This window comes from Ursus arctos, unplaced genomic scaffold (genome assembly GCF_023065955.2).
Source record: "Ursus arctos isolate Adak ecotype North America unplaced genomic scaffold, UrsArc2.0 scaffold_26, whole genome shotgun sequence".
In the NCBI taxonomy this organism is placed as follows: Eukaryota; Metazoa; Chordata; class Mammalia; order Carnivora; family Ursidae; genus Ursus; species Ursus arctos.
In genome coordinates this window covers 10,375,563-10,389,648 of record NW_026622941.1, presented here as the reverse complement: position 1 = coordinate 10,389,648, position 14,086 = coordinate 10,375,563, and the positions used below count along the sequence as shown (strand labels likewise).

The window sequence follows — 14,086 nt, the reverse complement described above, 5'->3', positions numbered from 1 at the left end:
TGTTCAGGCATTGCTGTCATTTGTAGTCTTTGACCAACCACTCCTGAAGCATTATGCAATAGCATATTTTGAGAGAAGATTACAATGGTAGATATGGGTTTTGGGTCCAAGTTTATGTATCTGATCCCCTATGCATTTGGGTTCTCTTGTATGTAAGCTTTATAAATAATTGTCTCCATCCATTCTTTCTCAGTGTTTCATTTTTCTTCCTGCAGATTTACCATCATCTCTAGAAAAACTCGTTGATGACTTCCTAGCAATAATCTGCCTTATCTTGATGTCCACTGTGGTAACAATGATAGCTATTATTCCCTGTAAGTAAATTTTTGAAAGATTATATGGGAACTTTTCATTTTAATGATTGTCAGTGCCTCTAAATATTTCATAATATTACAGAATAGAACTTTCATTTTAATATATCCTTTTAGACTAAATGTGGAATGGTTATTCTGAATTTTATTCTGAATAACAGAATGACTATAGAGAAAATCATGTATATGAGAATATCATACATATATATTCAGATTTTATAACTCAAAGACATGCCTTAAGATACCGAAAGACCTTTTTGAGAAATACAAATTAATTCTTGAAATTAGCTAAAAATGATATTGTAAGAGATGGTGAAGTTTGGTCTTTTGGGCTTTTGAAATACTTTTCCCCCAAATCTTCATTACTTTATTAATTTTTTTCTTGGTAAAATCAATTTTATTCCAGATTATTCCAATCCAAAGCAATACACCAAATTTCAAACTAAGAAACCAAAATTACTAAGATTTATTGAGGTCAGTATTAATTTATATAGAAATTAATTTTTTTAGCTACTGTAATAAATACTGGAGCAGAATAATTTCTCCCTGGTAACAAGGATCCATAAAGGTATATAATGATTTTCAAAGTTCTGATATTTGTAGTACAGTTTCTATTTTGTATCCATCTTAGGCTAGGCGAAAATGATAAATTTTTTTTGAGGAAACATAAATTATAAAATTAGGCAATGAATGCTCATAAACAATGATTACAGAAGACAATTCCCTCTTAGGTAACAATATGAGGAAATACCCATTTAAAAGTATTATATCCATTGTTGCCAATTGCCTCAAATTTCCACCTTCTGTAATATAAGTGATAAAGACCCTTACTATTCTAAAAAATGTGGTTTTCATCAATGACTTTCAGGACACGAAAAGATGGGTATTTTTGTTTGTGAAACAACAAGACTGACCCTTCTCGGTGACTGTGTGTGTGTGCTGCTGTTTATGCACTAGCCTGTGAGGGTGCATAGCCATGCTATGTACAGGTAATGGTTATAACTGTTGCAAATAGGTAAATTAATTTTCATTTTTTAAAATTCAAATTGTTTTTGGATAATATTTCATAATCTTTCTTCAGTGTATCATTGCAGTCATTGTCCAAAGGAGTGGTTAACATATTCAATTGTTATTACTTTAATTTTGAAAAACAAACAAACAAACAAACATAGAATGAGAGTTTGGGTGGCCTGTACTTCTAAGAACTCTACTGTGGTCTACATCGATGATAAAGAGGAAATGCTGAGATTTTAAATGTTTCCAGCATTTTATTAAAAGCTTATTTTAGTCAATATTATATTTTTGCACATATTTGTAGTTTATTTATTTAAAAATCAATTAATATTCCATTATTTGACTTTATGATATTTTATTTATATTTTATGCTGTTGACGCACATTTGATGATTTCCAGTTCTTCCTTTTCATAGACAACCAAGTTTCTGTAAATTTTTTTTTGTCTAAAATAAACTTCACTGTTTAATTTGCCATACATCGAGAAAACTAAGCATCAGGATTATACAGATGGATGAAAAGTAAACAGAAGCATGTAATTACAAATTAGATCATGAACAGGACTTTCCCACCTCCAGCAGCCCCACTCCTGCTCCTATGTGTTCTCCTGTCATTTCTGCTCCCTCCTTTTTAACCACTGTCCTGACTTTTAATATTAAAGAGTCTCTTGGTTTGTTTTCGAGCACCATATCCATGGAATCATGCAGCATGCATTTTCACTCCCACATGCTGCTTTCATTCCACATGCTATTTCTTGCAATTCATTGATATTACGCATTTATCTGTAGTTTTTAAACTTTTACTACTAAATTATGTGAATATAACATTCTAAAATCTATTCTATCAATGTCTCTTGGGGTTGGGGATGTGAGTTTCTTTTCTTTTTTTTTTTTTTTAAAGATTTTATTTATTCATTTGACAGAGATAGAGACAGCCAGCGAGAGAGGGAACACAAGCAGGGGGAGTGGGAGAGGAAGCAGCAGGCTCATAGCGGAGGAGCCTGATGTGGGGCTCGATCCCATAACGCCGGGATCATGCCCTGAGCCGAAGGCAGACGCTTAACCGCTGTGCCACCCAGGCGCCCCTGGGATGTGAGTTTCATGCCCTCAAGGAAACAAGAGTTTTCCTGGGTCCAGTGCTCTTATCATGTGATGCCCTTCACTGGTCCCACCTTCCTCTGGTGTGTCCTGGTTGGAGCAGCAGCATTTCCTCTGGCTGCTTATTTTAGCCAGTCTCCTGATGGGTCACCACGTAAGGTTTGTCTGGTGTTGCTGAACAGGATTCTCTTCAACAGGGAGGAAGAGTGAGTGACTTACCTGAGCCACCTCCTATTGCCAGGTTGAGTGTTAGGAAGCAGCAGATCTAGGTCACTTTCTTCTGCAGGGCTGGGGATATAAGATGCACTGTCATTCTTTGTTCTCAATTCCAGGATCCAAAACATTTTGTCTATTTCTTTCCACCTTCTAGCGTTCTCCTTTCCTTGTGTCTCCCATTAATTCCAGTTTTATAGTTGTATTTAGCAGGGGGTGGCAGAGAGAAAGGAGTCTATGACACCTTGTCTAAACCATTGAAATCCACTAATACAGAAATGCACTGAAGTGGGGTTTATTCAGTTAAACAATGGTGTGGGGACTAGAAACCCAAATTTGGAGTTTCTGTTATTTATTTCCTTCATGTCAATCACTTAATTTCTTTCTAAAACCCCAATTCTTAGAAACATAGTAGAAAAATATATTGATTTAGTCACAGTGTCTGGAGAAATGAATGTCACAGTTACTGGATACTTCTTTAAAGCCTTGTTATGTTACTATTGTCAATAGTAATATGTCCTTATTAACATAAGAAAAGTTTCAAATGTTAGTTTTAAGTCAGAATTACAGACACTGGTGAAATTTTTGACCTGTAAAAGTGGTTTTCTTTTTTTTTTTTTTTTTAAGATTTTATTTATTTATTTGACAGAGAGAGACAGCCAGCGAGAGAGGGAACATAAGCAGGGGGACTAGGAGAGGAAGAAGCAGGCTCATAGCAGAGGAGCCTGATGTGGGGCTTGATCCCACAACGCCGGGATCACACCCTGAACCGAAGGCAGACGCTTAACCACTGTGCCACCCAGGCACCCCTGTAAAAGTGGTTTTCAACTTGACTCTAAATTTGGTGTTAGATTAAGATCTAACTCTCTCATTTCATTTTGAAAATTAAGGATTGTGTGAAAGAATGTACAACTTGGGGCGCCTGGGAAGCGTAGTCGTTAAGCGTCTGCCTTCGGCTCAGGGCGTGATCCCGGCGTTCCGGGATGGAGTCCCACATTGGGCTCCTCCGCTGGGAGCCTGCTTCTTCCTCTCCCACTCCCCTGCTGTGCTCCCTCTCTCGTTGGCTGTCTCTCTGTCACATAAATAAATAAAATCTTAAAAAAAAAAAAAGAATGTACAACTTGCATTTTAAAAAAAATAATAAAAGCTTTTATTATGATTAAGTAAAAATTCTTTATTTTGGATAGACATTTCTGAGTTTCTTATCACTTCTATCATGGATTGGTCTTTCAAAACAGTAATGATCATCCATGGGTGATGGATGGCCCAACTTCCAAACTAAAGTAATTTTTTAAAATATTGCTATAGAGAAGAAAAAAATATGAAAACAAGAAAATTTTGGAAGAATAATATTAATGCATTCATTTTACTTGGACTGTAGACATGAAGAAAAATGTAGAAAATTAATGAAATATTAATATGTTCTAGAATATGCAATTTTCATAATAACCAACTCAAACTAATATATAAAAATGTCATTACCCATTTTCAAAATATTTTCTTATTATAGTTACATGGAAAGTGCTACTGTTTTGCAGATAGCCTCCATACAATATAACAGAATTATGCATTTTTCTTCATTATAGGATAACAAAATCATCATCTGGTAAACATAACTCTATTGTGCTATATACACACAGGACTTTTAATCAGAGAGATGTGGATCTCCAAATACATATGTTTGCAAACATAAGCTTTAGAATTAAAACACCTGGGTTTGGATTCTGCTGGATAACTTCGTATTTCACAGAATGGAAATAATACTATACTTGCAAAATTTTAAAAGGAATTATATAATTTGTTCTAATAATGAATTTTTTTCAAAAACAATTATTGAAATTTAATATAAACACCAGAAGATACAGATAGCAGTCCTTTCCAGTCTGGATTTTTTTTTTGTTCAACACTTACCACACCATCTTTATCCATTCATCTGTTGATGGACATCTGGGTTCTTTCCATAGTTTGGCTATTGTGGACATTGCTGCTATAAACATCGGGGTGCAGGTGTCCCTACATTTGTATCTTTGGGGTAAATACCTAGTAGTGCAATTGCTGGGTCATCAGGTAACTCTATTTTTAACTTTTTGAGGGATTTCCATACTGTTTTCCAGAGTGGCTGCACCAGCTTGCATTCCCATTAGCAATGTAAGAAGATTCCCCTTTCTCTGCATCCTTGCCAACATTGGTTGTTTCCTGACTGATTAATTTTAGCCATTCTGACTGGTGTGAAGTGGTATCTCATGTGGTTTTGATTTGTATATTCCTGATATTGAGTGATGCTGAGCATTTTTTGCATGTGTCTGTTGGCTGTTTGTATGTCTTCTTTAGAGAAATGCCTGCTCATGACTTCTGCTCATTTCTTGATTGGATGATGTGTTCTTTAGGTGTTGAGTTTGGTAAGTTCTTTATAATTTTGGGTACCAGCCCTTTACCTGATAAGGCATTTGCAAATATCTTCCCCCATTCTGTAGGTTGTCTTTTGATTTTTCTCGACTGTTTCCTTTGCTGTGCAAAAGCTTCTTCTCTTGATGAAGTCCCAATAGGTCATTTTTGCTTTTGCTTCCCTTGCCTCTGGAGATGAGTCTAGCAAGAATTTGCTGCAGCTGAGGTTGAAGAGATTGCTGCCTGCATTCTCCTCTGGGCTTTTGATAGATTCCTGTCTCACATTTAGGTCTTTAATCCATTTTTAAATTTATTTTTGTGTATGGTGTAAGAAAATGGTCCAGTTTTTTCTTCTGCATGTGGCTTTCAATTTTCCCAACACCATTTGTTGATGAGACTGTCTTTTTTCCATTGAATATTCTTCCCCACTTTGTCGAAGATTCCATAGAGCTGAGCGTCCATTTCTGGGTTCTCTTTTCTGTTCCATTGATCTATGTGTCTGTTTTTGTGCCAGTACCATACTGTCTTAATGATTACAGCTTAATGAGTACAGCTTTACTACTTGAGTATTATAGCTTGAAGTCCAGAATTGTGATGCCTCCACCTCTGTTTTTCTTTTTCAACATTCCTTTGGCTATTCGGGGTCTTTTCTGGTTCCACACAAATTTTAGGATTTTTGTTCAAGCTCTGTGGAAAATGTTGATGGTATTTTGATTGGGATTTCATTAAAGGTGTAGATGGCTCTGGGTAGCATGACATTTTAACAATATTTGTTCTTCCAATCCATGAGCATGGAACGTTTTTCCATTTCTTTGTGTCTTCCTTAATTTCTTTCATAAGTGTTCCATAGTTTTCAGAGTACAGAACGTTTACCTCTTCGGTTAGGCTTATTCCTAGCTATCTTATGGCTTTTGGTGCAATTGTAAATGGGATTGATTCCTTAATTTCTTTCTTCAGTTTCATTGTTGTATAGAAACGCAACTGATTTCTGTGCATTGATTTTCTATCCAGCCCCTTTGCTGAATTCCTGTATGAGTTCTAGCACTTTTAGGGTGGAGTCTTATGGGTTTTCCACATAAAGCTTCATGTCATCTGCGAAGAGAGAGAGTTTGACTTTTTCTTTCCCAATTTGAATACCTTTTATTTCTTTTTGTTGTCTGATTGCTGAGACTAGGACTTCTAATACTATGCTGAAGAGTGGTGAGAGTGGGTGTGCCTGTCGTGTTCCTGACCTTAGAGGAAAAGCTCTCATTTTTTCCCTTTTGAGAATGATGTTTGCTGTGGGATTTTCATATATGGCTTTTATGATATTGAGGTATGTTCCCTCTATCTCTACACTGTGAAGCGTTTTAATCAAGAAAGGATGCTGTACTTTGTCAGATGCTTTTTCTGCAACTATTGGGAGGATCATATGGTTCTTGTCCTCTCTTTCATATATGTGATGTATCACATTGATTGATTTGTGGTTGTTGAACCACCCTTGCAGCCCAGGAGTAAATCCCACTTGATCATGGTGAAGGATAATTTTAATGTACTTTTGGATCCTATTAGCTAGTATCGAGGTTAGACTTTTGGCATCCATGTTGGTCAGGGATATTGGTCTGTAATTCTCCTTTTTGGTGGAGTCTTTGTCTGGTTTGGGGATCAAGGTAAAGATGGGCTCATATAAAAAGTTTAGAAGTTTTCCTCCCATTTCTAGTTTTTGAAACAGCTTCAGAAAAATAGGTATGAATTCTTCTTTAAAGGTTTAGTAGATTTCCTTTGGGGGCTGTCTGATCCTGGACTCTAGTTTTTTGGGAGATTTTTGATTATTGCTTTAATTTCTTTTCTGGTTATGGGTCTGTTTATGTTTTCTATTTCTTCCTGTTTCAGTTTTCGTAGTTTATATGTTTCTAGGAATGCATTCATTTCTTCCAGATTGCCTAATTTGTTGGCATATAGTTGCTCATAATATGTTCTTATGATTGTATTTCTTCACTGTTGGTTGTGATCTCTCCTCTTTCATTTATGATTTTATTTATTTGGGTCTTTTCACTTTTCTTTTTGATATGTCTGGCTAGAGGTTTATCAATCTTGTTAATACTTTCAAGCAATAAGCTCCTAGTTTCATTTATCTGTTCTACTGTTCCTTTGGTTTCTATTACATTGATTTCCACTCTAATCTTTATTCTCTTCTCCTGCTGGATTTAGGCTTTATTTGCTGTTCTTTCTCCAGATTCTTTACATGTAAGATTAGATTGTGTATTTGACGCTTTTTGGTTTTGTTTTGTTTTTTTGAGAAAGGCTTATGTTGCTATACGCTTCTGTCCTAGGACCTCCTTTGCTGCATCCCAGAGGTTTTGAAGAGTTGTCTTTTCATTTTCATTTGTTTCCATGAATTGTTTAAATTCTTTAATTTCCTGGTTGATCTATTCATTCTTTAGTAGGGTGTTCTTTAACCTCCAAGTATTTGTGTTCCTTCCAAATTTTCTCTTGTGATTGAGTTCAAGTTCCAAAGCATTGTGGTCTGAAAAGATGCAGGGAATAATCCTAATTTTTGGTACTGGTTGAGACTTGATTTGTGACCCAGTATGTGACCTAGTCTGGAGAAGGTTCCATATGCACTCAAGAAGAATACGTATTCTGCTGCTTTAGAATGAAATGCTCTGCATATATCTGTGAAATCCATCTGGTCCAACGTGTCATTCCAAGCCCTGGCTTCCTTGTTGATCTTCTGCTTAGATGATATATCCATCGATGAGCAAACAGGCTTTTAAATACAGAGAACAAACGTGGTGGTGTCAGAGAGGAGGTCATGAGGGAATGAGGAAATAGGGGATGGGGATTAGGAGATACAAACTTCCAGTTATAAAGTAAGGAAGTCATGGGGATGAAAAGTACAGCAAGGGAATACAGTCAGTGATACCGTTAAGAACCTCGTACGGGTAACATATGGCAACACTTCTTGTGGGGAGCACTGAATAATGTACAGAATTCTGGAATCACATTGTTGTGCTACTGAAACTAAATAAGAGAGAGGTAGACAGACAAAAAAGAATCCACTTCATTGGAAAGCTTCTCACTCTCCAGAAGAAGGAAATGAGAGCCCTTGGAGGGAAGCAGGGACATTTTAGGCAGCAGGCAGCAAATTATTTATCAATAGATTATTTTCTGATTGTAAAAAACAAGACTACTTAAAAAGAAACCAGACAACTCACATACGGGCTTGAGTGCAGACAGGTGTCGAAGGTCAGCCCTGTGATGTCCATAGTGTGTTCAACCGTGGCACAGGAGACTGGTGTTTGATAAGCTGAACATGAATGAAGGTGGGCACTGTAAGCCTATCGAAGGAGTCAGAGATTTCAGGGAAGGACATGAATCAATAAAATGAAAGAGGCTCAGTGAAATGAGTTTCACCATGACGGGAGAAAAACATCAGACAATAGGAAAGGCAATCCCCCAGCAGCGATGACCAGGCTGGTCTGAGGCACAGGCTCTCCACTCGTGACAGTCACACCTTGTACTGGAGATGCAGCAGGTGTTCTGCGGCCCCTCAGGAGTTCTCTACAGACACCCGGACTTTGGAGGGAGCGGTCAGTAAACACGAACACTGACGTGTATAAACACACCTCCTCTGGATTTCACTTAATATTTCCTGGAGTTTTTCCATATCAGGATGTGTTAGGCTGCTTCATTCTTTTTAACAGATGCACAGAATCCTGCTGTTTACATGTATAGTAATGTGAATGAATTTTTGAGCACATGGCTACTGATCTGCCCCATGGTTCTCTAATTCTACCTTTTCCTTCCACTGTGAAGAAGAAAAGGGATGGCAGATAAGGTATGATAGGAGATATTAACCCCAAACAGCCTCAATCTTAGTCGACACTGAGGTGAGACACCTGAAAAAGTGTGTGAGTCCATGGCGGGCTTTTTACCACCTTCAGCCTGTTTCGAAAAAAGCCGCGGGCCCAAAATAGAATCACTTATGCTAGGTCATGTCACCAAGCTGGGGCTCAATACCTCATTTAACTCGTTCCAAGCTCCCCCGGAAATGTAGTCTCCACTGGTCAGCACCAGGGAGGCCATCTGTCACACAAGGTCTCCCCATCCCCAGAGGAAGATGAGGTGGTCCACTCAATAAGACCCTTTTGTCCCCAAAGGAAGGTGACTGCACCCAAAATAATCTCTTTTTCTGTTTATGACTTCCTTGTCCTGCCTTTAAACACCTTCCCCTTCCCGTAGCCCTTTGGAATGACCCTCCACCTGCTAGATGGGACACAGCCCAATTCAGTAACCACTTCATAAAGCCTAGTAGGTCTTCAAATTGACTCCATTGTTGTTTGTTAAAACAACCTCAAACTAAACGTTCCTGATTTCAAACAATGTCCTGCCCATGTTAACCCATACAGATTCACTGGGTACTTAGTATCTTTCATGTCTTTTTAAAAAATGTTTTAGTGTTTCATTTTTGTATTTTTTAAAAATTGGAACGAATAATAAAGTGTTAAATAGTCACACAACTCGAGTACAACAAAGCCACCCACAGAGATTGCCTCCAAGCCTCCATCCCTTCTTTCCCCTGGCCAATACAGCTGGTCCTCGAAGCAGGCCTCTGGGAATCAGAGGGGGAGCCTAAGAGAGGAGATGCTAGAGTGGAAAGACACTCGTTCAGTTAAAATGCTTTCATTTGACAAATTTAACAACCTGTGACAATGGAACCTGAAGCTAGTGTCTATCCTGGTACCCTGGAGGGGCCTGAGCAGGGGAAGGGTATTGAGCCCCACTGGCTTCATGCCTAGTCCAACACTCCACCGGCCACCCTGGGCCCCCAGACACTAGCCCTGGCTCCACAATGAGTCTCCCTTCCCTGGTACACAGTGGATGCCAGTTGTGTCTGGGGGTGGCTCTGTGTCCACTCCCCACAGTGGTAACTAAATAGGCACCAGTTTGTGATACGTTTCCAATCAGCCAGTAGCTAAATCCTTGGTTGTCTCATGTGCATCCCCAGATTTTCTAAAGTAAGTCTAGCCCACTTCAAGGTGGTTTTGCTCGGTCCTGCCATTTGGTAAATAGCCCAACAATGTCCTCGGCTACTATAGCTGACACACTGGAGTGTCCCTTCCTTTCACTCTAAGAGCCAACCCATCACCACCATCACTCACCTGTGCCTCCAAAATACCTCTGGACATCCTGGGCCAAACCGCCATGACTTTTGCTTTGGAGGGATCCCCCTGCTCTCAGAGAGAACCCAAGCTGTATATCAGGGGCTAACAGCTGGTCTGCACAACTTTGCAAGCCTGACTGCTTCACTTCTACTCTTGCTGGACCCCAGGGACTCCAAAGGGACAGGAGATTTTGGGGAAGACCGAAGAGGAGGGCCTCCCAGGGGATGGAGGGGCTCCAGGGGGACACGTGGTTCCTAGGGGGATGTGAAGGCTGTTGGGTGATGAGATGGGGGTCCAGAAAGACAGGGGTCTCCCAGAGGGATGATGAAGGTTTGGGGGGTAGCTCCCAGGAAATTTCAGGGCACTTCTAGAGGGAAGAGTGGCTCCTGGAGCAAAAAACAGGGCTCTGGGTGTGTAAGATGGCTCCCAGGAGGATGAGGGGGATGAGGGGTCAGGGAAAAGGGGAATTTGTAGGGATGGTGAGGGGGTCCAAGAGGATGGGGCTGTGCCTCAGAAAGCTATGAGTGTACCAAGGAGAAGCCTGTGGAGGGTGCCACAGGATCCAACCCAACCAGGGCCCCAACCAGGGTACCCTATTTGGCTCTGCCTCCATCCCCTCTTCCTTTTCTTCCTAAGTGAGGGGCTGCCACAATCTCCTGCATGACTTCCTGAGGTGCCCTCACTGACCTGCATCACGGTGATGCTGCCCCTGCAATTGGAATGGTCTGCTTGTGTACTGAACATCCAGGTACGGGGCAGCTGAGAGCAGATTTGAGTTTGGTTGGAACCGTAAATCAGTGTAATGTCATGAAGGCCTCCAGTAAATCTTTGTGTCCTGAACAGAAAATGCATTCCCCTTTCTGGTCTTCTTTCCAGGAGGGCAGGGTAGGGGCCTGCTTCAGCTCGGGTACCTGGTGGCTACTCTGAGTTGCTAACCCTCAATCAATAACTCCCAAAGGCACAGATAATGTGATTCATGTCGATTTCTCAGAAATGCCTATTTCTGGGCCTCCCAAAGGGTTGGAGTATAATCCCAAGTACAGGTTGCATTTTGTAACCTTGAAAAGAGGAAGGTGGTTCCATATCCTGAAATGGTGAACAGAGGCTGCTGATTCAGAGGACAATAGCCAGGAGGCTGACCAGAACTTTCTCCAGAGTCCCAGGGATGTGAGGCAAGAATGGCCTTCAGGATCTGTGTTGAGGAAGGTGGGCTCTGGAAGTGCGGGGAAGAGTGCCCTGACCATCCAGCTCATCCAGAACCACTTCGTGGATGAATATGACCACACCGTCTAGATGAGCTCCTTTCCCCAGCCCTGAATTCTGATGTGGGCTTGTCTTTTGTGTGCTCCATAGGAGCGCGTCCCCTCCTTATGGGACCTGGGAGTGGGGTAGGATAGGTGCCTGGGATGGGCTGGTGGCTTGATCACTTCATCCTAGGAGAGACGGGTGGGGTGGTCCTTAAGCACTGTCTTCCTGCAGGAAGCAAGTGGTTATCAATGGTGAGACGTGCCTGCTAGACATTTTGGACACGGAGGGCCAGGAGGAGTATAGTTCCGTATGGTATCAGTACATGCACACCGGAGAGGGTTTCCAGTGTTTGTTTACCATTGAAACCACCAAGTCCTTCAGGGACATCCACCAGTACAGGTGAGCTGCTTGTCGGCCCTCGGAGGTCCCCCGTCCCTCTGTTTATCCTATGTCTGCCTGTCAGGGTCCTGGATGCATCCGTGCTTGCAGCCCACTGACTGACTCCCACCTCCTTCCTAGCAGGGAGCAAATCAAGTGCGTAAAGGACTCCTGTGATGTGCCCATGGTGCTGGTAGGGAACAAATGCGACCTGGCTGCGCACACCGTAGAGTCCTGGCAGGCACATGACCTTGCCCGTACCTATGGCATCCCCTACATGGAGACCTCAACCAGACGCACCAGGTGAGTGGGCTCCCCACCCCACAACTAGCTAGGGATTTGGCCCACCCCACCCTTGCCAGGTAACAGTGCTTATTGCCCTCTCCCCCACCCCCAAACACAGGACAGCCACTCTGGCTCTGGTTCTAGTTCCGGGACCCTCTGGGACCCTCCGGGACCCCCCGGGACTCAGCGACACCTAGAACTCTAAGTGTCCACAGAAGGCAGGGCACCAAGGGAGATCTGGACCCAGAGTCTGGGCTGACACAGCTCTAGTGAGAGGCAGAGGTCCCTGGAGAGAGTTGCCTTCAGCCAGGCTGGAGCAACGACCTTAGGGCCGTGACCTCTCTGCCCCCAGAGAGCCCCATGGGTTCTTTTTGGCCCTGCACCCTTAGTGGGCTTGGGGGCAAGGGCAGTAGGTCAGACAGGAGTGGGACACAGGGTGTTCAGGCTGGAGCCGGACCTAGGGACTGCTGTATTGGGGAGCTCCTGAGGAGCAAGCTGCCTGATGGGGGTAGCTCTGGAGTGCAGGATGAGCAGAGCCCAGCTGCCTGTGTGTGGGAGTTAGGGTAGTGAGGGGTGGGGAAGGGGCTCAGATTCTGCATGAGCTTGAGGCAGGGTTCCCTGTGGACACAGAGGCCAGAGAGTCGTAGCCATGTGCTGGGCACTGGGGCAGCTGGCTGAGTGCTGCCCTGGCTCTGTCTTGGCTGTGCCAGTCACTACCTTGAGAGTCACACCTATGAGCTGCAGTGGCCACAGAGCAGGAGGGGTGTCCTGGGCTCTACAGCTTCATCTTTAGTGGGCTGGGTGGAGCCCCTCACAGGAGTCCAGGGGGGTTCCAGGGCCAGGTCTGTTGTGTGGTCCCTGAGGTGGCCCAGGCAGGTGATGAAGGGAAAGGGACCAAGTGTTCTGGCTTCAAGCCCATGTCCAGGGGCCACCTACCTGCACCCTTCTAGTTCACTGGCAGGTTAGAGAGGGAATTCCATCACTGTGGGGGCAGCCAGGCCAGCGAGGGGTCCTGGGCTGGTGGCAGACAGGCCAGAACCTGGGCCCCTGTGGCTCCTGGACACAGGTGTGCAGCCATGGGCTCTGTGGAGGTTCCCTCCTGCAGCTGTTCCTTGGCCTTGAGGATGGCCTGGCCAGAAGGGGATCCAGGCTGCTCATGTTGGGTGGCTGGGCCTGGGGAGGCCAGCCTGTCCACTCTGGGGGGTGTCTCAATGCTAGGAGATGGGAGGAGAGGCCTGGGAGCTCGGGACACTTGCTGGAGGCCCAGGGGCATCGTGGGGGAACTCTTCAGGTTCCACAGGAAAGAGGCAGACTGGGTTAGCATCTCCAGCAGGCTGTTTATCCCCAGATGGCTGGGGCACCAGGGAATCCTCATCGCTCCCCACATGGCCACACTGGCCTGACACTGACAGCAACTCCCCAGGCCCAGCACAGTGAGTACCCAGTGCCCGGCCCTGGCCTGGTTTTCCCAAGGCTGAAGCAGAAGAGATGGACAGAGACGAGGAGGAAGGCCCTGGGGGCTCTGTCCACTGTCTGCTGCCCCAGGAGGGTGAATTGGGAGGGGACTGGGTCTTGAGCCCACCTGACAGGTCACACTTCATCCTTCATAGCTGGGCCATGGAGGCCCGAAGGTGTCTGAGCTCCACCTCATCCTCCAGGACCCAGGTCTGGGACAGTGTGTCCTGCAGAAACTCCCAAAGACCTTTCAGGGACAGAGCTTAGCCACCCAGGGTTGGGCCTGGCTCCTCTGGAGGGCAGGACTGAGGTTGGTCAATGAAACACTGAAGGAACCACTTGGCGATGTAAATGCCAGTGCACATCTCTTCCTCATCCTGAGGGAAGGGCAGAAAGCGTTGAGGACCCACCCAGTGGCCAGAAACCTCCTTGTGCCAGGGCCCCATGGATCCAAGAGGACACACTTCCCATAGCTCTGCTCCACCCCGAGGGTGCCCCTGGGCCCAGCAGGAGAAGGAACAAGACACCAGACTCTTGCCAGATACGGAAGGGCT

The 14,086-nt window shown here is 43.7% G+C and overlaps 1 pseudogene; it reads left to right on the top strand.

Moving 5' to 3' along the window:
* Positions 1–8,527: 8,527 nt before the first annotated feature.
* Positions 8,528–12,282, top strand: LOC113257418 (GTPase HRas-like; annotated as a pseudogene).
* The last annotated feature ends 1,804 nt before the right edge of the window (positions 12,283–14,086 follow it).